At 40.2% G+C, this 26359-nt stretch overlaps 2 pseudogenes; both read left to right on the top strand.

Moving 5' to 3' along the window:
• The first annotated feature begins 412 nt into the window (after positions 1 to 412).
• On the top strand, positions 413 to 10661 carry LOC120573126 (annotated as a pseudogene).
• Positions 10662 to 16641: 5980 nt separating this feature from the next.
• LOC120572541 lies at positions 16642 to 25828 on the top strand (annotated as a pseudogene).
• The last annotated feature ends 531 nt before the right edge of the window (positions 25829 to 26359 follow it).

The raw sequence follows: 26359 nt of genomic DNA, 5'->3' as shown, positions 1-26359 counted from the left end.
TAGACGGAGAGACATGCAACAGATTTTGTGTGTAAATTATAGAGCAACGTAATGAAATTACAGCATAGACAATCTGTTTGACGGTCTGAAAGGCTTTAACTAAGATAAAGGCATCTTTTAATAATGTAAAAAAATATTTTGGTATTGATATATTGTTGATGTTTAGTACAACACCAGGCATTTAGGAACTGTTCAATTAAATGAACAGAAACCATCATTCTAAGATTGCTATTGTTTGACTTACTGACTTGTGATGATGCCCAGAAGTCAATTTGATAGGTATATGTTAATTATTTAATTGGACTATATAATTCTGGGCTTCCCAGTCATATGGATAGAAGACATTAGTTTTAATGTCTAAATATAAAATTATTTATATATAGGTTTACTCTTATTTGTAATTACTTCACAGAAGTAAACCGCCACCATGAGTACGGACGCGGAGATGGCCATTTATGGCAAAGCTGCCGTTTACCTTCGTAAGCCAGAAAAGGAGAGAATTGAGGCTCAAAGTGCACCATTTGATGCCAAGAGTGCCTGCTATGTGGCCGATACCAAGGAGCTGTACTTGAAGGCAAAAATCATCAAGAAAGATGGTGCCAAAGTCACCGTCGAAGTCCTGGACACTAAGGAGGTTAGTATCATGAAGTCACAGTCAACTGGGAATTCAATATGATTAGTTATCATTGTGTCTAATGTCCTGTTGCAGGAGAGGACAGTGAAAGAAGATGACGTCTATCCAATGAACCCTCCCAAGTATGACAAGATTGAGGACATGGCCATGATGACCCATCTCAATGAAGCCTCTGTGCTGTATAACCTCAAAGAGCGTTTTGCAGCATGGATGATCTACGTAAGACAATCTGCCTAGTGAGAAAAGAACTATTGCGAATTGCTAAACTTGTAGGAAACATAGAGTTAACTGTTGAATCTCTATGATCACTTTCAGACCTACTCTGGGTTGTTCTGTGCCACTGTGAACCCCTACAAGTGGCTCCCAGTGTACGATGCTGAATGTGTAAGTGCCTATAGAGGCAAGAAGCGTATGGAGGCTCCACCCCACATCTTCTCTGTCTCTGACAACGCTTTTCAGTTCATGCTTACTGGTAAGTCATTACCAAAACAATGTAGAATTTCTCAGTATAAAAGGGTTTCTGTTGCAGTAAAACTCAATTATTATTACATTATTTTTGTTTTTTATTTACAGATAGGGAGAACCAGTCTGTCTTGATCACGTAAGTTTGTTACATTTACATTTGTTGACTTTGTTTAACATAGTCAAATATCTTGATCAAATTCTTAAAAGTCTATGTCTATACCTAGTGGAGAATCTGGTGCTGGAAAGACTGTGAACACCAAGCGTGTCATCCAGTACTTTGCAACAATCGCAGTTGGTGGAGCGAAGAGGGACACATCAAAGGTATCTTACTGTGTGATTACATTTCAGGCTTCTTCATCTATAGAATATTTTTCAACGGGGAAAAATAAAGTCATTATCTGACTGTAATTCTAAACCTGGATTATAGGGGTCACTGGAGGATCAGATTATTGCAGCCAATCCCCTGCTGGAGGCCTATGGTAACGCCAAAACTATTAGGAATGACAACTCTTCTCGTTTTGTAAGTATGGAACAATTTCTACACATGAAAGAGGTCTTGTTACAGATTGCCAATGTGGAGTGACAGTAAAAATCCTTTGTTCCAAACAGGGTAAATTCATCAGAATCCATTTCGGCACAACTGGCAAACTGGCTAGTGCTGATATTGAGACATGTAAGTAATAATACTCATAGTACATACAAACGAATGGAATTGAGAATTGGTCAGACTGTATTTTATGAACAATTTTGAAGATCTGCTGGAGAAGTCAAGAGTGACATACCAGCTTTCTGATGAAAGAGGCTACCACATCTTCTTCCAGATGATGACCGGCCACATCCCTGAGATACTTGGTAAGAAGATTGACAGGATGCACATTGTAACCTGTTTTCATATGAAACAAATGTTCTCAAGTGTTCACCCTTTTTTTGATATCCAGACCAGGCACTCATCACAACCAACCCCTACGACTTCCCCATGTGTAGCATGGGTCAGATCACTGTGGCCAGCATTAATGACAAAGAAGAGCTGGAAGCCACTGATGTGAGTGATTTTTACTTTCAAATATTTAAATATATCCACATCAAAACTGCCCTTTTAAGTGATTATGTTTGTGTGGACCTCTTTTGAACTCAGAATGCCATTGATATCCTGGGCTTCACTGGTGAAGAGAAGGTGAGCATCTACAGGATGACTGGTGCTGTGCTCCACCATGGTAACATGAAGTTCAAGCAGAAGCAGCGTGAGGAGCAGGCTGAGCCTGATGGCACAGAGGGTGAGTATTTAATGCCAGCTCAGAGTGAATAGCTTGGGGGAAAACAGTTATACAGTTCTTAATCACTCTGGTTCTGTCCATATCATGATGGAAATCTATGAACTATTTTCAGAGGCTGACAAGGTTGCTTACCTGCTGGGTCTGAACTCCGCTGACATGCTCAAGGCTCTGTGCTATCCCAGAGTGAAGGTCGGAAATGAGTATGTCACCAAGGGACAGACTGTACCTCAGGTAATTGAGATAAACTGGTATCACTTCTATTTATCTTTTGTGTCATTTATTTCATTAGAAAAATTTTAAATACCAGTATTTCATCATTATACAAGATGGTTGACGGTTGATTTTAAACAAATCACATCCTTGTTTTTATTTAGGTGATGAACGCAGTGCCTGCCCTGGCCAAGTCTATCTATGAGAGGATGTTCTTGTGGATGGTCGTCCGTATCAACCAGAGTTTGGACACTAAACAAGCTAGACAGTTCTACATTGGTGTCCTGGATATCGCTGGCTTTGAAATCTTTGACGTAAGCTTCATTTCAAACAATTCAGAGGCTGATGCTTTTCATGACAGAATAATTCTTATTGTCCTGTGAGAGATTATACTAATTATTTGTCCCATCACAGTTCAACACCTTGGAACAGCTGTGCATCAACTTCACCAATGAGAAACTGCAACAGTTCTTCAACCACACTATGTTTGTCCTGGAGCAAGAGGAGTACAAGAAGGAGGGTATTATCTGGGATTTCATTGACTTTGGCATGGACTTGGCTGCTTGCATTGAGCTCATTGAAAAGGTAATCACTTCATTTGGTAATTATGTATAATTGTTCTTAATTTGACTTAATGTATCACTTAATGACATACTTCTTCACACTTTTGTCAAGCCCATGGGAATCTTCTCCATCCTCGAAGAGGAGTGCATGTTCCCCAAGGCCACAGACACATCCTTCAAGAACAAGCTGTATGACCAGCATCTTGGCAAAAACAAAGCATTTGAGAAGCCTAAGCCCGCCAAGGGCAAGATTGAGGCCCACTTCTCCCTGGTGCACTACGCCGGTACCGTGGACTACAATATCGCTGGCTGGCTGGACAAGAACAAGGATCCACTGAATGACTCTGTCATACAGCTGTACCAGAAATCCCCAGTGAAACTGCTGGCTGTTCTGTATCCTCCTGTCGTTGAGGGTATGATAGTAGCTACAGTAAACTAAAACACATTCTAAGGTTATACTGTATATTTTTTAACTGTAGCATGTGTTCATGTAAATGATATGTCACATTCTAACATAACATGTATATTTAAAAACATTTACAGAAACTGGTGGTGCAAAGAAGGGTGGCAAGAAGAAGGGTGGTTCTATGCAGACTGTGTCTTCACAGTTTAGGGTAAGGTTTAACATTGCAAACTTATCTCATATACAGTATCTCAATGTGTGCTCAAACTCACAGTTGTTATATGCATGATATAACTTACCATTTTGGATCTACAGGAGAACTTGGGCAAGCTGATGACTAACTTGAGGAGCACCCATCCTCACTTTGTGCGCTGCCTGATTCCCAATGAGTCGAAGACTCCAGGTACATAGAAAACTTAATCTCAAGAGATTCTTTGAGGAGTGATTTGTTTTGTTGGTATGGTTTACTTAATTTTAGAGCCTCACTATTCAAGGAAGTAATTAAGAAATGTATTTCTTACAGGTCTGATGGAGAACTTCCTGGTCATCCACCAGCTCAGGTGTAACGGTGTGCTGGAGGGTATCAGAATCTGCAGAAAAGGTTTCCCCAGCAGAATTCTCTATGCTGACTTCAAGCAGAGGTATCATTGGATATTTAAAGAATTTTGATAGATTTTCAAAAGAAAATACTCACACTGACCATTAACTCTAATAAAAAGGTACAAGGTGCTGAATGCCAGTGTCATCCCCGAGGGCCAGTTCATTGACAACAAGAAGGCTTCAGAGAAGCTGCTTGGGTCAATTGATGTTAATCATGATGAGTACAAATTCGGACACACCAAGGTAAACCCCTTGATTACATTTATAACATTTAGAGGTACTTTCCAATGACGGTCAGTGCATTTTGTCTGTTTAAAAAAAGAGTATCTTAAAAAAGTCTTACACAATTTTATGTAGTGTTATGGGAAGTTAGGCCACTGAACGGGTAAAGGATAGAAACTGAGAATTTGCACCACCATGTGGCCATTCATGGAGCAGGTTACATTTAGTCTTGTCTGTGGGGTACATGCTCTCTGAGTCATTTCTGGTTTAATGTTTAGTAATCTTTAAAGTGCATAGTCCAGACATGAAATCAATTTCTATTTCTCTTTGATCAGGTGTTCTTCAAGGCCGGTCTGCTGGGTGTCCTAGAGGAGATGAGAGATGAAAAACTGGCATCTCTGGTCACCATGACTCAGGCTTTGTGCCGTGGTTACCTCATGAGAAAAGAGTTTGTGAAGATGACAGCAACGAGGCATGTTGAAAACAACAATTTTTGAATGCACAGCCATGGAATGAATAATGAGGAATAACTTTGTCCCTAACAGCAACTTCTTTTGAACAGGGATGCTGTATATACCATCCAGTACAATGTCCGCTCATTCATGAATGTCAAACACTGGCCATGGATGAAGGTGTACTACAAGATCAAGCCTCTGCTGAAGAGTGCTGAAACTGAGAAGGAGCTGGCAGCTATGAAGGAGAACTATGAAAAGATGACCACTGACTTAGCTGCTGCCCTGGCCAAGAAGAAGGAACTGGAGCAGAAGATGGTGTCCCTTCTACAGGAGAAGAATGATCTGCAGCTGCAAGTAGCATCTGTAAGTACAACCCAACTGGACAGTTCTGCTTTTTCATGTTGTTTTTGATGTTAATGTGCTAACATCTATTTTTGGAAAATTAACTAGGAATCAGAGAATCTGAATGATGCTGAAGAGAGATGTGAGGGACTTATCAAGAGTAAGATTCAGCTCGAGGCCAAACTCAAAGAGACAACCGAGAGACTGGAGGATGAAGAGGAAATCAATGCTGAGCTCACTGCCAAGAAGAGAAAGCTGGAGGATGAATGCTCTGAGCTCAAGAAGGATATTGATGACCTGGAGCTTACCTTGGCCAAAGTGGAAAAAGAGAAACATGCCACAGAGAACAAGGTTGGTAAATAATAATCTGTCCAGCAGATGATGTAAGATTATAATGATGACCGTTTAAAGACAAGATTTTTCTTGCACACTTAGGTTAAGAACCTGACTGAGGAGATGGCCTCTCAAGATGAGAGCATTGCTAAGCTGACCAAGGAAAAGAAAGCCCTTCAGGAGGCTCATCAGCAGACTCTTGATGACCTGCAGGCAGAGGAAGACAAAGTCAACACTCTGACCAAGGCCAAGACCAAGCTTGAGCAGCAAGTGGATGATGTAAGTTTACAAAGTCTCTTGGATTGGCAAAGCAACAGCATTTTTCTTGAATGTGATGTTTAAAATCTCATTTTATTTCTTAGCTTGAGGGTTCTCTGGAGCAAGAGAAGAAGCTCCGTATGGACCTTGAGAGAGCCAAGAGAAAGCTGGAGGGTGATCTGAAACTGGCCCAGGAATCCATAATGGATCTTGAGAATGACAAGCAGCAGTCTGATGAGAAGATCAAAAAGTAACGTAATTTTTTGATTTGTACAACCATTCTTTTAAAATTTGTGGTCAACTGCATGAACTCTATGTACTGTATCTATAATTCTCACAGGAAGGACTTTGAAATCAGTCAGCTCCTTAGCAAGATTGAAGATGAGCAGTCACTGGGTGCTCAGCTTCAGAAGAAGATCAAGGAGCTCCAGGTGACATATCGCATTACATGAAACATTTGTGCATTGTGTTCCCAAATTTGTGTATAAAAAGTGAAAGTTTACTGAAAGACATCACATCTATATTCAACAGGCTCGTATTGAGGAACTGGAGGAGATTGTGCGCGTGCTCCTTGCTGCTCGTGCGAGGGGTTTTTTTTTTTTGAGAACAGAGCGAGCCCACGCCAGGGAACTTGAGGAGATCAGTGAGAGGCTGAGGAGGCCGGCGCGGTGCCACTGCTGCTCAGATTGAGATGAACAAGAAGCGTGAAGCCGAGTTCCAGAAGCTCTGGCGTGATCTTGAGGAGTCCACTCTGCAGCATGAAGCCACTGCTGCTGCTCTGCAAGAAGCAGGCTGACAGCGCGTAGCTGAGCTGGGAGAGCAGATCGACAACCTCCAGCGTGTAAAGCAGAAGCTTGAGAAGGAAAAGAGTGAATACAAGATGGAGATTGATGACCTCTCCAGCAACATGGAGGCTGTTGCTAAAGCAAAGGTACACAATTCGTTACATGCTATTTTGTTAACTAAACTATAGTAAATAATGTAATTAATATTATAAATAAAATCCAATTACTGATCTCATCTCTATTTACTCATTAGGGAAATCTTGAAAAGATGTGCCGTACTCTAGAGGACCAACTTAGCGAACTGAAGACCAAGAATGATGAAAATGTCCGTCAAGTCAATGACTCAAATGCACAGAAAGCACGTCTCCTGACAGAAAATGGTATCTAAAACTTTAAACTGAATGATCTGTTGTGTATATTATTAAGAAACATGACAAAAACTAACGTATCATGACATCTTTCACACAAGGTGAGTTCAGCCGTCAAGTTGAAGAGAAAGAAGCTCTTGTCTCCCAGCTGACCAGAGGCAAACAGGCATTCACACAGCAGATTGAGGAGCTGAAGAGACAGATTGAAGAGGAGGTCAAGGTAAGACAACGTTAAGTTAGTGTGTATTGGTATTTAGTTTGGGATTAAGGAATTTTGTAAATTCAATCATATGTCTTACACCAGGCCAAGAATGCTCTTGCCCATGGACTGCAATCAGCCCGCCATGACTGTGATCTGCTGAGGGAGCAGTTTGAGGAGGAGCAGGAGGCCAAGGCTGAGCTGCAGCGTGGAATGTCCAAGGCCAACGGTGAGGTGGCTCAGTGGAGAACTAAGTATGAAACTGATGCTATCCAGCGCACTGAGGAGCTTGAGGAATCCAAGTGAGTATGATTCAAACAATTCAGATAAATCAATCCAGACAATCCAGTTCAGAAGTGTAGCATTTTAGCATAACTCAAATACAGTACTTGCATTTAAACACATGTTCTAAACATGTTTTTCAATTGTTTGTATTTAGTATATTATTATTACGAAAATAACATTTTAGATTAAAGCAGTGCTGTCTTATATTCATCTAGGTTCTGAGACTATGTCATGATTTGTATTTCATTCATTAAAACATATCTGGAAAAAAGTAGTTTCAGTGGAAAACAAATCTCATAATTTTCAAACAGGAAAAAGCTGGCTCAGCGTCTTCAGGAGGCTGAGGAACAGATTGAGGCAGTGAACTCCAAGTGTGCTTCTCTTGAGAAAACCAAACAGAGGCTCCAGAGTGAGGTGGAGGACCTCATGATTGATGTGGAGAGGGCCAATGGGCTGGCTGCCAACCTGGACAAGAAGCAGAGGAACTTTGACAAGGTAGCATTGTTTACTTTGTGTGGCCAAGCCATACAAACAATTAAATATATATATTTATTTTTCTCTATATTGCTACATAACCAACTGAACTGTATTAATTATGTTATTCAGGTACTGGCAGAGTGGAAACAGAAGTTCGAGGAGGGTCAGGCCGAGCTTGAGGGAGCACAGAAGGAGGCTCGTTCTCTCAGCACTGAGCTGTTCAAGATGAAGAACTCTTATGAGGAATCTCTGGATCAGCTGGAGACCATGAAGCGGGAAAACAAGAACCTGCAACGTAAGTTCTACATTATGTAACAGCTACACTGTATTTACAACACATTCTGTATTAACAAACATTTTATTTTATTTTGTTAAAAAATAATTTTAAAATAAAATATTATGTGTAATATAATAAAACACATGTATCTCTCTGCAGAGGAGATCTCAGATCTGACTGAACAGATTGGTGAGACTGGCAAGAGCATCCATGAGCTGGAGAAGTCCAAGAAGCAGGTGGAGACCGAGAAGGCTGAGATCCAGACGGCTCTTGAAGAGGCTGAGGTACTTTTTTTCTTGGGGAAATCTTCGGAAAAAAATTCTTAATCATAGACAAATATACAATAAAAGGTTTAAAGGCAAAGATGAATATTTAATTCTTTGATATCATTAGGGAACTCTGGAACACGAAGAGTCTAAGATCCTGCGTGTCCAGCTGGAGCTCAACCAGATTAAGGGTGAAGTGGACAGGAAGCTGGCAGAGAAAGATGAGGAGATGGAGCAGATCAAGAGGAACAGCCAGAGGGTGATTGACTCCATGCAGAGCACTCTGGATTCTGAGGTCAGGAGTAGAAACGATGCCCTGAGAATCAAGAAGAAGATGGAGGGAGACCTGAATGAGATGGAGATTCAGCTGAGCCATGCCAATCGCCAGGCTGCTGAGTCCCAGAAGCAGCTGAGGAATGTGCAGGCGCAGCTGAAGGTATTGTTAGACAAAGAGTTGTTGCACGGACTATGGTCAGTGCAGGTACATTTTGGCATTCATGTGAATATGTTCCTGATATTTTTTCACTAGGATGCACAACTGCACCTTGATGATGCTGTCAGAGCACAGGAAGACTTCAAGGAACAAGCTGCTATGGTGGATCGCAGGAACGGTCTGATGGTAGCTGAAATCGAGGAACTTAGAGCTGCTCTGGAACAGACAGAGAGAGGTCGCAAAGTTGCTGAACAGGAGCTGGTGGATGCCAGTGAGCGTGTTGGACTTCTGCACTCTCAGGTGAACAAGCCCAATAATGTCTTCAATATTTGAAAAATCGAATGACAATGAAATAACGTGAAAATCAGGCATGTAAAGACTAAAGTGCCTTTTTTGCCTTTTAGAACACAAGCCTTCTGAACTCCAAGAAGAAGCTTGAGTCTGACCTGGTCCAGGTCCAGAGTGAAGTGGATGACACTGTTCAGGAAGCAAGAAATGCAGAGGAGAAGGCTAAGAAGGCCATCACTGATGTAGGTTTACATTTCATTTGTTCTTACTTTCACTCCAATATGTTCAAGATATTTCTCACTAACATTTTATGCTGTCTCTTCTAGGCTGCTATGATGGCTGAGGAGCTGAAGAAGGAGCAGGATACCAGCGCTCACCTGGAGAGGATGAAGAAGAACCTGGAGGTCGCTGTGAAGGACCTGCAGCACCGCCTGGATGAGGCTGAGAACCTGGCCATGAAGGGTGGCAAGAAGCAGCTCCAGAAACTCGAGTCCAGGGTATGAAAGTCACGTTAAGAATTTGCACAACTGAAGCACGATTTTTGGAAAAGAAAGACAGATACTTATTGTCTTGTTTTTTGAAGGTGCGTGAACTGGAGGCAGAGGTTGAGGGTGAGCAGAGACGCGGAGCAGATGCCATTAAGGGTGTCCGCAAATATGAGAGGAGGGTGAAGGAGCTCACCTATCAGGTACAGTCACTTTGGTAGCTACCATGTACAGTACAAAAATGATCTAATATATTTCCATTAAAAATACACATGCAAATCTATATTGCCTATTACAGACTGAGGAGGACAAGAAAAACGTTGGCAGGCTGCAGGATCTGGTTGACAAATTGCAGCTGAAGGTCAAGGCCTACAAGAGGCAGGCTGAGGAGGCGGTAAGGACAAAATATACATTTTCACCACTGAAAGTTTGACAATATATCATAGTCATTTTAATGTACAGCATTACTATGGATCTTTTTGAAAAAACAATTCTATGTCTTGTATTTCAGGAGGAGCAGGCCAACACTCATCTGTCCAAGTGCAGGAAGGTTCAGAATGAGCTGGAGGAGGCTGAGGAGCGCGCTGACATCGCAGAGTCCCAGGTCAACAAGCTGAGGGCAAAGAGCCGTGACTCTGGCAAGGTAAATACATACGTCAGTTTGGTGAAAAATAACCAACAATGCAATTATTCTTTGATGTATATCTGTCGATATGTTAGAGCGGATTCTTTACAGTATTATATTCACCTTATAAAGCATTAAAGGTTATAATATATATATATATATATATATATATATATATATATATATATATATATATATATATATAGGTTATATATATATAAAGGTTTAAATTCTACAAAATTAACAGATCACAATTATTGTCCCCTATCACTTATTCAGTCTCACACAAACCATTTCTGTGTTTTTTACAGGGAAAAGAAGCAGCAGAGTAAAACACAGGAGAGTTTCGATGTAGTGAATCTTATATGACATAATTAATGCCGAAACAATAAAGGTTAAACTGTTGTTATTAAATTCTGTCTGTAATATGTTAATTTCTTTGCTTCTCTCAAAGGTAGTTGTGAGATTTGAATAATGGCACAATTTAGACAGCAGAATAAACTCTGGACTCCTAGAACCACACTTTGGCTCTGATAGAAAGCAGTCATTAGCTCACATAACCAACAAATGTCACAATACAGGGTTTCTGCAGGTTTTACCAGTCAATATTTTCTCAATGAATTATTGAGTTGTGACCTGGACGGACAGACTGTTTCTAGTCTCTCTAACATGAGAATATGTAGTCCTACATTGAGTTTGAGTTTATTTACAATAACACTTCAAACATTACAATAATACAGTTGGAGTACAAGATCAATTGGGTAGAGTGAATGGACCTTGATTCATGAAAGGGTAGTGGTACAGACGATGGTATACACAGTTACCACCTGTAACCAGATGATGATGAGTAAATGCATGCAAAGAGCACACCAGTACATACACGCCCGCCGATGGGGGGGGGGGGACAAACGGGTCTGTTGTCCCGGGCCCAGGGTAGGGGGGGGGGCTCAGAACTGGGCCCTCATTAAATTATGGAATCATTTTTTTTTAATGTTTAAAATAGGCCTATTTGTGGAAAAAAAAAATTATATTTGAGTTACATAAAAGCTTTTTATTTGTTTCGTTCCTAATTGTCCTTGAAATAGTGGTTAAGAACCCCCCCACCCCCAACACAAAAATGGTTTGGCCACTGATCAAAATTTTATGTTGTCACTTGATTTGAAGTTCAGTACGCTCAAAATGTCCAGTCAGCACAAGTCCGGTGCTCAGAAAAGGAAAGAGAAGAGAAGAAGAAAATAGAGGCCTTAGAGATTTTCTAAACACATATTTAAAAACAAAAGGTGGTGATGGTGAAGCTGGAACTAGTAAAGTCAACGTAGAGCAAGGTAAGAAACCGTGCAGCCAACGTTTACGAGCATCGCAACGTAACCTAACAGGCCAGCTCTAATGTTAACGTCCAGTAGCTTGTATAAAGCCTGACACAACACGTTGTGTTTGACAGAAACAGTTGAGTGTTTTAGAGGGCAACACCTTGAGGCCATCATCAATCCCATTCCAGATCTGCGGCCCCCTACAGACAACACTCATACTGGCCCGCACATGTCGGTGACATTTTCCTGATATATGTGGTTTGATTCTTGTTTGGTATGTATGCTGGGGGCTGGAGATCAGGCACGGCTCCAGGATTCCAGTTTCGGATGGGCCAGACCAATTGTGGGTGGGCCTTAAATTAAAAACATTATCAAATCTCTGTTTAACCTAATACAAATGACTAAATAGATAAATATTGTAATAGCTTGATTCTCTTTAAATATGTTGTTGCATTGTAAAAACTTTCGTTGCAAAGGACAGACCTATCCGCGATCGCTCTCCTTGGTTCTGACCAAAAGAAGAGCGCTTTGGAATCACCATTACGCACCATACCTGGCTGTGCTATAGCGCATCTCTCTTAACTTAAGTGCGCTGACACACTAACCCGATAAACAGTGGGGCAAAAAGCATTTAGTCAACTACCAATTGTGCAAGTTCTCCCACTTAAAACGATGAGAGAGGCCTGTAATTTTCATCATAGGTACACTTCAACTATGAGAGACAAAGTGAGAAAAAGAAAATCACATTGTAGGATTTTTTATGAATTTATTTGCAAATTATGGTGGAAAATAAGTATTTGGTCAATAACAAAAGTTCATCTCAATACTTTGTTATTTACCCTTTGTTTGCAATGACAGAGGTCAAACGTTTTCTGTAAGTCTTCACAAGGTTTTCACACACTGTTGCTGGTATTTTGGCCCATTCCTCCATGCAGATCTCCTCTAGGTAAGTGATGTTTTGCGGCTGTCGCTGGGCAACACGGACTTTCAACTCCCTCCAAAGATTTTCTATGGGGTTGAGATCTGGAGACTGGCTAGGCCACTCCAGGACCTTGAAATGCTTCTTGCGAAACCCCGCTCCTTAGGTTCCCCGGGCGGTGTGTTTGGGATCATTGTCATGCTGAAAGACCCAGCCACGTTTCATCTTCAATGCCCTTGCTGATGGAAGGTTTTCACTCAAAATCTCACGATACATGGCCCCATTCATTCTTTCCTTTACACGGATCAGTCGTCTTGGTCCCTTTGCAGAAAAACAGCCCCAAAGCATGAGGTTTCCACCCCCGTGCTTCACAGTAGGTATGGTGTTCTTTGGATGCAACTCAGCATTCTTTCTCCTCCAAACACGACAAGTTGAGTTTTTACCAAAAAGTTCTATTTTGGTTTCTTCTGACATTCTCCCAATCCTCTTCTGGATCATCCAAATGCTCTCTAGCAAACTTCAGACGGGCCTGGACATGTACTGGCTTAAGCAGGGGGACACGTCTGGCACTGCAGGATTTGAGTCCCTGATGGCGTAGTGTGTTACTGATGGTAGCCTTTGTTACTTTGGTCCCAGCTCTCTGCAGGTCATTCACTAGGTCCCCCCGTGTGGTTCTGGGATTTTTGCTCACCGTTCTTGTGATCATTTTGACCCCACGGGGTGAGATCTTGCGTGGAGCCCCAGATCGAAGGAGATTATCAGTGGTCTTGTATGTCTTCCATTTTCTAATAATTGCTCCCACAGTTGATTTCTTCACACCAAGCTGCTTACCTATTGCAGATTCAGTCTTCCCAGCCTGGTGCAGGTCTACAATTTTGTTTCTGGTGTCCTTTGACAGCTCTTTGGTCTTGGCCATAGTGGAGTTTGGAGTGTGACTGTTTGAGGTTGTGGCAGGTGCCTTTTATACTGATAACAAGTTCAAACAGGTGCCATTAATACAGGTAACTAGTGGAGCACAGAGGAACCTCTTAACGAAGAAGTTACAGGTCTGTGAGTGCCAGAAATCTTGCTTGTTTGTACGTGACCAAATACTTATTTTACCGAGGAATTTACAACTGAATTAATAAAAAAATCCTACAATGTGATTTTCTGGATTTTGTTCTTCTCATTTTGTTGAAGTGTACCTATGATGGAAATTACAGGCCTCTCATATTTTTATGTGGGAGAACTTGCACAATTGGTGGTTGACTAAATACTTTTGCCCAACTGTAGAGGCAGACCCCTCCACTTGTTCGATTTGGTCTGTTCTTAATGTGTAGATTGTACCCATCGAGGTTAAGTAAATCGGCATATGAAAAATCATTGAGCCAGATTTCACTAACCCAATAACATCAAAATGACAACTTGAGTTAGACAGTAAGGAAGCTAAATCAGAATGATGTTTGTTTAGGCTTCTGATGTTTAGATGTAACAATGAATAATTATCTATATAATTTAATGGTTTTAAGTTATCAGGGTCAAAAACATTACAAGTAATATTGCCACCCATATCAATGCAGTGCTGAGAATCTCCAATGATGTTGAAATAATTAAAACCCATAATATAAACAGTACAGATTGTCAAGTCCTACTCTTGATCACTATTCAAAGGACACAGGGACAACTCAGATTTCCAACTCAATCACTTTTATTTTGCTTTTGGTCAGTTGATTGGTCTGTTCAGTGAATTAGATTGTAAACCTTTAAAGAGAGAGAACAAAAGTTACCATTTTAGTTAAACATTTTAATTAAACATTTTTAATGTAACATTTTTAATCAGTTTAAACATTTAACTAAACATTTCTAATGAACTTAAATTAGTTTAAACATTTAAACATTCTAAATAATCTTTAAATGAATTAACCACTTAAGACTGTACATGAAATAAAGAAAAGATAATTTCATGGACTTCCAAATTCATTAGCAAAGTTTTAACATTTAACAGAATTTTAACTTTGTACTATACTTTTGTATCTTATACTTTTACTTTCTCAAACTGAAACATTATTCTAGCACAAACCCATTTACCACAAAATCAATTAAGTCATTGCTGCAATGTGTTCATTTACCAAATTACATAGCATTAAACATAACTCGAACATATTAAGCAGCATTTTAAACGCGTAAAAGTAAATAATATATTTCATTGACCATTGGCATCTTTGGACTGAACATACGAGTGAACTTGGAACATCTTCTCTTTGAAGTTTGTTTGTCTGAATGACTGAGAAACTCCATGTTTTAACAGGTGCTCCAAATCAGTGATAATTACTGATCAGGTGGCAAGCAGCAGGTTTGCTGCTGCTGGTGCACTCTGGGAAGGGTAGTTCTTTGAGGCTCATTCCTGGGATTCAGCTCAACAACATGTCTGCCGTAACATAAACATCAAACATATATACAAAACACAATAAATACATCAAAAAACAAAATATATGCACACAAAGTAACTGTTTATTAGAATTTTAACCAAATACAAAAATATCTTAAGTAACATTAAGATTGGGGACAATTGTAACACTCTGACTTTTTGCATTCAATGTATTATAGTCCTTATTACTCTAAATGTATTAATTGAATCATTAATTAGAGCGCGTATATATGTTTCTTGTACCAAAAGATGACAAGAGTATTTCAAGTCGTCTGTGAGTTATGAAGGAAAATGTAAAATATGTCACGATTGCTTCGGTCTCCTCTAACAGTTTGACGAGATATCCCAATAAAATAATGAGAACATTGTTTTCCTCCATAATTGTTTTTGTATATCAGTTCTGGAATTAGACTTTTATATTTGATTTCATGTGTGTGAAACATCAACATCGCTATGGTTACCTGCTGTTATATTACCTGCCAATGAGAAACTAGTATTTTCTTTGTGACTGTGATATAAACAGTTAATTCTAACAGTTTTGCCTCAGTTGTTAATGATTAAACTCTGATCCATCATCTGCTGATCTTATATTCTGATCCATCATCTGCTGATCTTATATTCGCCTAACGGCTGTTGGTTGTGGTGGACTTGTTGTGTTTGGTGTCTCAGGTTCATGCTGATCCCTCGCTGCTGTAAAGAGACCAAACACATCTGTTTCATTCATGTGAAGGAAAACATTTCACTAAAAGAGAAGGAAGGGTAAGGATCGTGGATTTCCATAGTACTTCTCAGGTTCTTATTAATCTAAATCATTAGTATTGCGCCCCTAAGGCCTGCTAGGTTCTTCAGCTTTTTATGTGGCTCAGGTTTCAGGATGATCTGTCTTCAATGAATCAAGTGTGTTAAACTGTTGTTGAATTGTCTCTTTACTGAGAGAACCGACCACATTATTATCTGTTAACTTCTGGTCTAATCCACCAACCCTCACACACTAAATCTGTACAACAGGATTCATATCACGACAACACCAACATCAACACATTCACACATTACCTTGTGTGTCTTCAGTCATTTAAGATCCAAACCAGGAGACCAGAGGACAGATGTCCATCTTGTGTCTGTCTTCTCTGCAACAGACAGCCGGTATAGAGTTATTATTGAGGATCAAAACTGGAGTGTGTAGAGTGAGGCTGACTCCGCCTCCCCGCCAATCCGTGGCCAGGAGTGAAGCAGTCCAAGAGGGCTCAGTCCCATGTTCTCAAATTCCACATTGTCACAACAAATCTCTGAGTCAGCTACCGTTTCCTGCTTCTCTCTACCGACCACTATGGGGTTCCGTTCGTGCCAAAATGACTTGAGTTCTGGCTCAAATTGTGCCACTATACAGTTTGACTTTATCCACCCATATTAATACATACTGCCCTTCTGTGAGCTGTCCCTTTTATGGTCTTTTTTATGGACATAAATAGGTTAAACAATGAATGGTCAAAGTGTTTCCACATCATGCTATTTCACTCTTGTACTGTAACTAGTCAGCAGACTCAGAAGCTTCAACAACTGCTGTGTGCTTCAAATGTCCGCCCCCCGCCCAACACCAGGCGTCCTCTGACATTGCTTCCTTCTCAGGAATTTGACACCTAGCCTATCTAATTACATTGAGTTGGCGCAATGCAGCACACAAAATGTTAGGAGAGGTATTAAAAGAACTCGTAAAACCAAACAAACAAACGTCAAGATTATTACAAAACTGATTGATTCATGGGCTTGCTCTCAACGCTGGCCGAGCGTGGTACAAGATGAGTAGATAATATATCTCTTTTGGTTTTTGTTGCCCCTTAGAGGGAAACAACTAGGAGCCACCACATATTTTAATTAATTAGCTAATTTTGTCAGTTAAGACTGGATTATTAAAAGGTCACTTGTTTGAATGCAGTAATTATTTCCATAATCTTAATTTTTGGTGAGCATAAATTATAACGAAAACAAAATAGTAGCTTTGATCATTTTTCTTTCAAAGTAGCATAAGCAACAAACAAAGTCCGGAAAATAATCGTCAAAGAAGCCTCCGAAATGTCAAAAACACACCATCTATTAAAATGTCCCACATGAACCACTTAATGTGATGAAATTAATGCAGCAACAAAGTTTTTTCAGAAGCGTCAACAACTGCCTTGTGCTTCAAATGTCCACCCCCCAAACACCAGGCGTCCTCTGACATCTCTTTCTTCTCAGGACTTTGACACCTAGCCTATCTAATTACATTGAGTTGGCGAAAAGCAGCACACAAAATGTTAGGAGAGGTATTAAAAGAAATTGTAAAAACAAACAAACAAAGCTGATTGATTCATGGGCTTGCTCTCAACGCTGGAGCGTTGTGCAAGATGAGCAGATAATACATCTCCTTTGTTTAGGGAAACAACTAGGAGCCACCACATATTTTAATTAATTAGCAAATTATGTCAGTTAAGACTGGATTATTAAAAGGTCACTTGTTTGAATGCAGTAATTATTTCCATAATCATCATGTTCGGTGATCATTTTTTTTCTTTCAAAGTAGCCTAAATAGCATGGCTCTGACATTTGACCATGTGAGGTAAACTCTGGAAGGGGGAGTGCTCTGCTGTGAGACATCAATCAGCTGTGTGCTCACTGCAACCGCCTTGGAGGGCAAACATCAAATAATCTTAAACATTTGATGAAAAACAGGACTAAGAAGCATTGTAGGAGCCCATACCTGAAACATTTTAATCATTGTTTTGAAAAAGTGTGTGTGTGTGTGTGTGTGTGTGTGTGTGTGTGTGTGTGTGTGTGTGTGTGTGTGTGTGTGTGTGTGTGTATGTGTGTGTGTGTGAGATTTTCTTACACAAAACATTCAGTGAAGATCCTATTCAATGAACTCGTAGAAGATATCCATGATGTATTTTCACTGTACAGTACCTTACACTTGATTTGCCCTAACTATTTCACTACTTTGTTTCTCTCTCGTCTAACATGCAGTACAATGTATATCAATAGTCCACTAAAAGACAATTTGTGACATCCAGGGCAAATCTCAAAGCATGGCCAGATTTTCTGGTAACACTTACTGTACAGTATGTACAGTATGTTTACTAATGTTTAAAGCCATATTACGTTTTGGTCAAAGCATTCTTTTGCTTAATAATATACAATCAACCACTCCAGAGCAGGCTTTGCAACCTCTCACTTTAATGACATGCAAACTTCTCTCATCTTCACACAGCAACTTTTGAAACCACTCAAATTACAAGATGGATCTTGACAGAGGGGCCCCTAAAAAATGTGCCTCACAGAAGATAGCATATGCTCTACATTGCACCCCAAGTTAGCTGACAACTGGCTCACTCTGACTGCTTAATCTGAATCATTCTATAATGTAGACTGAATCTCCTTTAAAAAGACATCTCAGAGCCTGAATGAATTGAAATTACATTTCAGGAGAGATTGACATTTCTGTAAAATCATGTTAAGTTAGTTTAGAAAAGGCAATAATAAATGTACAATCGTAAAAATATAATTAAATTTAATAAAAATGTTCTTTACTTAGTGATTAAAAATATTACAGAGTAAGTCATATCTGGTTATGTTTACATTATGCACACTAAAGATTGCCATAATAATCCCCATAATAATCCAATTCACATGACAAAAAGAGGCAAGTGTAAAAAGTCAGTTTTTGCTCTTTTGTCTTGCATTTTCAATAAAGGTTGCTAATAGCTTGAAAACTAAGCCCGACATCACATCATGTCAGAACAAGTACCAAAACCACTGTTGCTCTAATCTGTATGAAGTCAAGAAATTACCAAACAAGCGCAAGCACGAAATAATTTAAAACCATAATGTCAATGTTCATCTACCTTTGATGGATTTGCTGTCTGTCAGATAACAAACTTTAAATTGCTCGTATAAATTTAAAATCTCACAACATAGTCTCAAATTAAAGAATGTCAATCAATCAATTTAAAAACATTTTAAAGGTAATCTTCATCTTAAAATGTGACAACACCACCAATTCCTATTATAATCTTTAATTCAAAAAACTAATTACTTAAGGTAGGGATTCTCCCAAATATAGAACCAGCTAAAAATGTGGCAAGTCTCAACTGTCACCCTTACCATAATTGGCATGTAAGTCTGTTTCAACCTCTGCTTAGTAAGCACATCAGACTGAATATAAGGGGTCCATGTGGCTGCCTTAGACAGAGTGGTGTGTGAGGTGGTCTACTACTATGCATCGTACCATTTAAATGTATTTCTCATTTTGGAAATTATATGACAATATATTTAGTCAGAATCAGAATCAGCTTTATTGGCCAGGTTTGCGTAAACAAACAAGGAATTTGACACTGGTTAATATTTGCTCTTAAAGTACAACACTCACTTATATAAAAAATAAAAACAGAAAGGACAGTAAGAAATATAAAAAAAATGTAAGTATGCAGTATAACAATATATATATATATATATATATATATATATATATATATATATATATATATATATATATATATATATGTTTTTATTGTTTTAACGCAGTGCCTGCCCTGGCCAAGTCGATCTATGAGAAGAATTTCTTGTGGATGGTCGTCCGTATCAACCAGAGTTTGGACACTAATCAAGCTAGACAGTTCTACATTGGTGTCCTGGATATTGGATATTGCTGGCTTTGAAATCTTTGATGTAAGCGTCATTTCAAACAATTCAGAGGCTGATGCATTTCATGACAGAATCATTCTTATTGCCCTGCAAGAGATTTTACTAATCATTTGTCCCATCACAGTTCAACACCTTGGAACAGCTGTGCATCAACTTCACCAATGAGAAACTGCAACAGTTCTTCAACCACACTATGTTTGTCCTGGAGCAAGAGGAGTACAAGAAGTAGGGTATTATCTGGAAGTTCATTGACTTTGGCATGGACTTGGCTGCTTGCATTGAGCTCATTGAAAAGGTAATCACTTCATTTGGTAATCATATATAATTGTGCTTAATTTGACTTAATGTATCACTTAATGACATACTTCTTCACACTTTTTTCAAGCCCATGGGAATCTTCTCCATCTTCGAAGAGGAGTGCATGTTCCCCAAGGCCACAGACACATTCTTCAAGAACAAGCTGTATGACCAGCATCTTGGCAAAAACAAAGCATTTGAGAAGGGCAAGATTGAGGCCCACTTCTCCCTGGTGCACTACGCCGGTACCGTGGACTACAATATCGCTGGCTGGCTGGACAAGAACAAGGATCCACTGAATGATTCTGTCATTCAGCTGTACCAGAAATCCCCAGTGAAACTGCTGGCTGTTCTGTATCCTCCAGTCGTTGAGGGTATGACAGTAACTACAGTAAACTAAAACATATTTTAAGGTTATACTGTATACTTTTTAACTAACTGTAGCATGTGCTCATGTAAACGATATGTCACATTCTAACATAACATGTATATTTAAAAACATTTACAGAAACTGGTGGTTTAAAGAAGGGTGGCAAGAAGAAGGTTGGTTCTATACAGACTGTGTCTTCACAGTTTAGGGTAAGGTTGCAAACTTATCTCATATACATTATCTCAATTTATACTCAAACTCACAGTTGTTATATGCATGATATAACTTACCATTCTGGATCTACAGGAAAACTTGGGCAAGCTGATGACTAACTTGAGGAGCACCCATCCTCACTTTGTGCGCTGCCTGATTCCCATTGAGTCAAAGACTCCAGGTACATAGAAAACTTAATCTCAAGAGATTCTTTGAAGAGTGATTTGTTTTGTTGGTATGGTTTACTTAATTTTAGAGCCTAACTATTTCCTCAAGGAAGTAATTAAGAAATGTATTTTTTACAGGTCTGATGGAGAACTTCCTGGTCATCCACCAGCTCAGGTGTAATGGTGTGCTGGAGGGTATCAGAATCTGCAGAAAAGGTTTCCCCAGCAGAATTCTCTATGCTGACTTCAAGCAGAGGTATCAATGGATATTTAAAGAATTTTGATAGATTATTAAAAGAAAATCCTCACACTAACCATTAACTCTCATAAAAGATACAAGGTGCTGAATGCCAGTGTCATCCCCAAAGAAGGCTTCAGAGAAGCTGCTTGGATCAATTGATGTTAATCATGATGAGTACAAATTCGGACACAGCAAGGTAAGCCCCTTGATTGCATTTATATACTTTATTGGTACTTTCCAATGATGGTCAGTGCATTTTGTCTGTTAAAAAAAAAGTATATTATAAAAGTCTTACACAATTTTAGTCATTGTAATGGGAAATTCGGCCACTGAACGAGTAAAGGATAGAAATAGAGAATTTGCGCCACCATGTGGCCATTGATGAAGCAGGTTGCACTTTGTCTTGTGCACCAAGTAATAGTAAAAGACTAGTAAGAGTGCCCATACAGGATGGAAGTTTCCTAGAACAAAGCACAGCTGCCATCAGCCATTTAGAATAATTGTGTTTCACTGTCTACGATATTTTGCTACATATCCTGATCCTGATGAAGATAAAAAAAGCTTTCATAATAATATAAGACATTCATATGATTGTGTGGGGTACATGCTATCTGAGTCATTTCTGGTATAATGTTTAGAATAGTGCACAGTGCAGACATGAAGTCAATTTCTATTTTCTCTTTGATCAGGTGTTCTTCAAGGCCGGTCTGCTGGGTGTCCTAGAGGAGATGAGAGATGAAAAACTGGCATCTCTGGTCACCATGACTCAGGCTTTGTGCCGTGGTTACCTCATGAGAAAAGAGTTTGTGAAGATGACAGCGACGAGGCATGTAGAAAACAACAATTTTGAGTACACAGCTATGGAATGAATAATGAGGAATAACTTTGTCCCTAACAGCAACTTCTTTCAAACAGGGATGCTGTATATACCATCCAGAGCAATGTCCGCTCATTCATGAATGTCAAACACTGGCCATGGATGAAGGTGTACTACAAGATCAAGCCTCTGCTGAAGAGTGCTGAAACTGAGAAGGAGCTGGCAGCTATGAAGGAGAACTATGAAAAGATGACCACTGACTTGGCTGCTGCCCTGGCCAAGAAGAAGGAACTGGAGCAGAAGATGGTGTCCCTTCTGCAGGAGAAGAATGATCTGCAGCTCCAAGTAGCATCTGTAAGTACACACCAACGGACAGTTCTGCTTTTTCATGTTTTTTAATGTTAATGTGCTAACATCTATTTTTGGAAAATTAACTAGGAATCAGAGAATCTGAATGATGCTGAAGAGAGATGTGAGGGACTTATCAAGATTAAGATTCAGCTCGAGGCCAAACTCAAAGAGACAACCGAGAGACTGGAGGATGAAGAGGAAATCAATGCTGAGCTCACCGCCAAGAAGAGAAAGCTGGAGGATGAATGCTCTGAGCTCAAGAAGGATATTGATGACCTGGAGCTTACCCTGGCCAAAGTGGAAAAAGAGAAACATGCCACAGAGAACAAGGTTCAGCAGATCAAGTAAGATTATAATGATGACCGTTTAAAGACAAGATTTTACACAAAACATTTCTGCATTGTGTTCCCAATTTTGTGTATTAAAAGTGAAAGTTTACTGAAAGACATCGCATCTATATTCAACAGGCTCGTATTGAGGAACTGGAGGAGGAGATTGAGGCTGAGCGTGCTGCTCGTGCCAAGGTTGAGAAGCAGAGAGCTGACCTCTCCAGGGAACTTGAGGAGATCAGTGAGAGGCTGGAGGAGGCCGGCGGTGCCACTGCTGCTCAGATTGAGATGAACAAGAAGCGTGAAGCCGAGTTCCAGAAGCTCCGTCGTGATCTTGAGGAGTCCACTCTGCAGCATGAAGCCACCGCTGCTGCTCTTCGCAAGAAGCAGGCTGACAGCGTAGCTGAGCTGGGAGAGCAGATCGACAACCTCCAGCGTGTAAAGCAGAAGCTTGAGAAGGAAAAGAGTGAATACAAGATGGAGATTGATGACCTCTCCAGCAACATGGAGGCTGTTGCTAAAGCAAAGGTACACAATGCATTACATGCTATTTTATTAACTAAATCAGCATAGTAAATAATGTAATTAATATTATAAATAAAATCTGATTACTGATCTCATCTCTATTTACTCATTAGGGTAATCTTGAAAAGATGTGCCGTACTCTAGAGGATCAACTCAGCGAACTGAAGACCAAGAATGATGAAAATGTCCGTCAAATCAATGACTCAAATGCACAGAAAGCACGTCTCCTGACAGAAAATGGTATCTAAAACTTTTAAACTGAATGATGTTATGTATATTATTAAGAAATATGTCAAAAACTAATGTATCATGACATCTTTCACACAAGGTGAGTTCAGCCGTCAAATTGAAAAGAAAGAAGCTCTTGTCTCTCAGCTGACCAGAGGCAAACAGGCATTCACACAGCAGATTGAGGAGCTGAAGAGACAGATTGAAGAGGAGGTTAAGGTAAGACACCATTAAGTTAGTGTGTATTGGTATTATTAGCTTGGGATTAAGGAATTTTGTAAATCCAATCATATGTTTTACACCAGGCCAAGAATGCTCTTGCCCATGGACTGCAATCAGCCTGCCATGACTGTGATCTGCTGAGGGAGCAGTTTGAGGAGGAGCAGGAGGCCAAGGCTGAGCTGCAGCGTGGAATGTCCAAGGCCAACGGTGAGGTGGCTCAGTGGAGAACTAAGTATGAAACTGATGCTATCCAGCGCACTGAGGAGCTTGAGGAATCCAAGTGAGTAACATTCAAACTATTCAATGGGCAGTTCAGAAGTGTAGCATTTTAGCATAACTCAAATACAGTACTTGCATTTAAACAAATGTTCTAAAAAGGTTTTTCAATTTTTTGTATTTAGTATCTTATTACGAAAATTACATTTTAGATTAAAGCAGTGCTTTCTTAGCCTAGAAATCTAGATGCACGCTAGTGGCAGCAAATTTATTTTGCAGCCAGGGTCAGTCTAGGCACTCTCCGTTGGCTTGCGAGCTGGAAAAAACAAATTTTGGTCAGGCCAATCACATTGTGTATAGAGTCGGTGGGCGGGCTTATGGCTGCTGCTACTGTTGGGAACAGCGGTCTTCTGGAAGACTTGGAGTTAAGCTTTTCTTTGAGAAAAGAACAAAGAATGGTACAGAAATCATTCATAAAAAAGGAAGATGTGTTCGGAGTTTTGCCGAACGGGTACGGCAAAAGTTTAATCTATCAACTAGCTTCGCTACCTTCTTTGTTGCTCTACCTGGTTGTAGTGCTATCCTATTACATGCAGAGGGAATTTGAAAGGCAGACGTTTATCCGGCCCCTTGGATTGAGCCCTGTCAATGGTGAGTTCCCAGACCCAACATCTTGATGTGGGTCTGGCTTGTCAGGCTAGTGCTTTCTAAGATTCATCTAGGTTCTGAGACTACTGTAATGATTTGTATTTCATTCATGAAAAAATATCTGGAAAATGTTTCAGTGGAAAACTAATTTTACCCTTTTCAAACAGAAAAAAGCTGGCTCAGTGTCTTCAGGAGGCTGAGGAGCAGATTGAGGCAGTGAACTCTAAGTGTGGTTCTCTTGATAAAACCAAACAGAGGCTCCAGAGTGAGGTGGAGGACCTCATGATTGATGTGGAGAGGGCCAATGGGCTGGCTGCCAACCTGGACAAGAAGCAGAGGAACTTTGACAAGGTAACATTGTTTACTTTGTGGGGCCAAGCCATACAAACAATTATAGACACACTGTGCAAGATTTGTACCTCAAAGGTCCCATGACATGGCGCTCTTTGGATGCTTTTATATAGACCTATGTCCCTATTGTATCAGAGTTCTTATAGGCCTTAGTGCCTATATGTATCTGAAGTCACTTTATATAAAGTGCTAATACTGTATCTGAAGCTTTTATATAGACCTTAGTGGTCCCCTAATACTGTATCTGAAGTCTCTTTTATATAGACCTTAGTGATCCCCTAATACTGTATCTGAAGTCACTTTTATATAGACCTTAGTAAAGTCCCAAAATTCAGCTTGTGAGAATTACGCCACTGACCCAGTCCCACAATGACTTTCTTAGGATGTGCCATTTCTGTGTCTGTAGGTATTGAGGAGGAAAGGGGAGGCAAGGTGGAGGGTGGGGGTGTGGCCTTACCATGCGATTTGCTCGCTTGAAGTGATGTCTCTTTCTCATGGGGTGGGCCAAATTCTCTGTGCGGGCAAAACAGAGAAAGGGGAGGTAACCTTGCTCCTTATGACCTCATAAGGAGCAAGTACACTAGCCACTGGGGGACCATAGGCAGGCTAGGGTAACTCATATTATTGTTTAAAAACCTCATAAAGTGAAATTTTCATGCCATGGGACCTTTAATATAACATTTCGATGGTAAACAAACTTGTAGTGGGCAAATCATCCCAATAAAAAAGCAGGGGGTGGGACGCCACTTGCAAAACGAGCAATGCAAGTTTGGGCCCCGCCAAATCTTGCAAGAACGGAGGGAGGGGATCAGGCCGTGAGTACAGAGAAGGCTCTGCATACGACAGTAATGTTAAATACAAGTACTCCACAGCGACTCTAGGGGTCGCTGTTTGACAAAAACAATGGAAAAGGGGGGGGTCACGTGATGCTTGCAACTAGATAGATGCACTTTTTTCGCCTCCCCACTGGATCGACGCAAAATGAGAGCTAAACTGGCACACCCGAACACACATGAACGTTGTGGTTTTGGCGACTGTGACCGAGTAGTAGCTAGCCTCTTGAGCTTGCAAGTCGGAGCAGTGGCGCGTGTAAACGGTCGTTGAAATAGAGCCTAGTTTGTTGATTGTAAAAGACATATATGGTGTTTTAGTGGTTGGATATTGGTAGGCCTATAGGACTGAGTGTTGTGGGGAACAGCTAGTGGGAAGATCGGCCGACGGCCTGTATAGGTCAAGTATTGGTGTTTCTGCTTTGTTCTCTGCAAACTCTGTCAGGATGGCAGGGACGGAGACTGATGGTGGCGAAAGTCGTTTGATGTTGATTGAGGATGAAGAGAGAAGGGAGGGTGATTGGAAAGAGGTAGTGAGTAGAGCAAAGAAGGATTATCGGATAATTTGTCTGTAGATGAGAGAAGAGGCAGAGAAAATACGAAAGCGGACAATATGGAGGCTCCATCAGGAAAGTTAAGTTTGATGGTGATGGTCTGAGTATCCCTTTCAGTATGGGGGAATTGAGGAAGGCACTGGATAAGTCGGGTATGACTGCACCTAGTAAAGATAAGGTTTGTTATAGCATGATAAAGCATTTAAATTCTGATGGCCTGGAGAAATTATTGTTGCTATATAACAAAGTTTGGGAGGAGGGTAAAAATGCCAGAGAGTTGGAAAGAGGCTCTAATTGTCCCAATAAGGAAACCAGGTAAAGATTCAAGCAGGCCTGGGAATTATAGACCAATTGCATTGACATCACACATTTGTAAATTAATGGAGCGTATGATAAATGAGAGGTTAGTACATTGCATAGAAAGTAGAGGCATGATGGCAGCT

The sequence above is a fragment of the Perca fluviatilis genome, chromosome 14 (assembly GCF_010015445.1).
Source record: "Perca fluviatilis chromosome 14, GENO_Pfluv_1.0, whole genome shotgun sequence".
Classification (NCBI taxonomy): Eukaryota; Metazoa; Chordata; class Actinopteri; order Perciformes; family Percidae; genus Perca; species Perca fluviatilis.
Note: the sequence above shows the minus strand (reverse complement) of the source record. Positions and strands in the feature narration are given on the sequence as shown.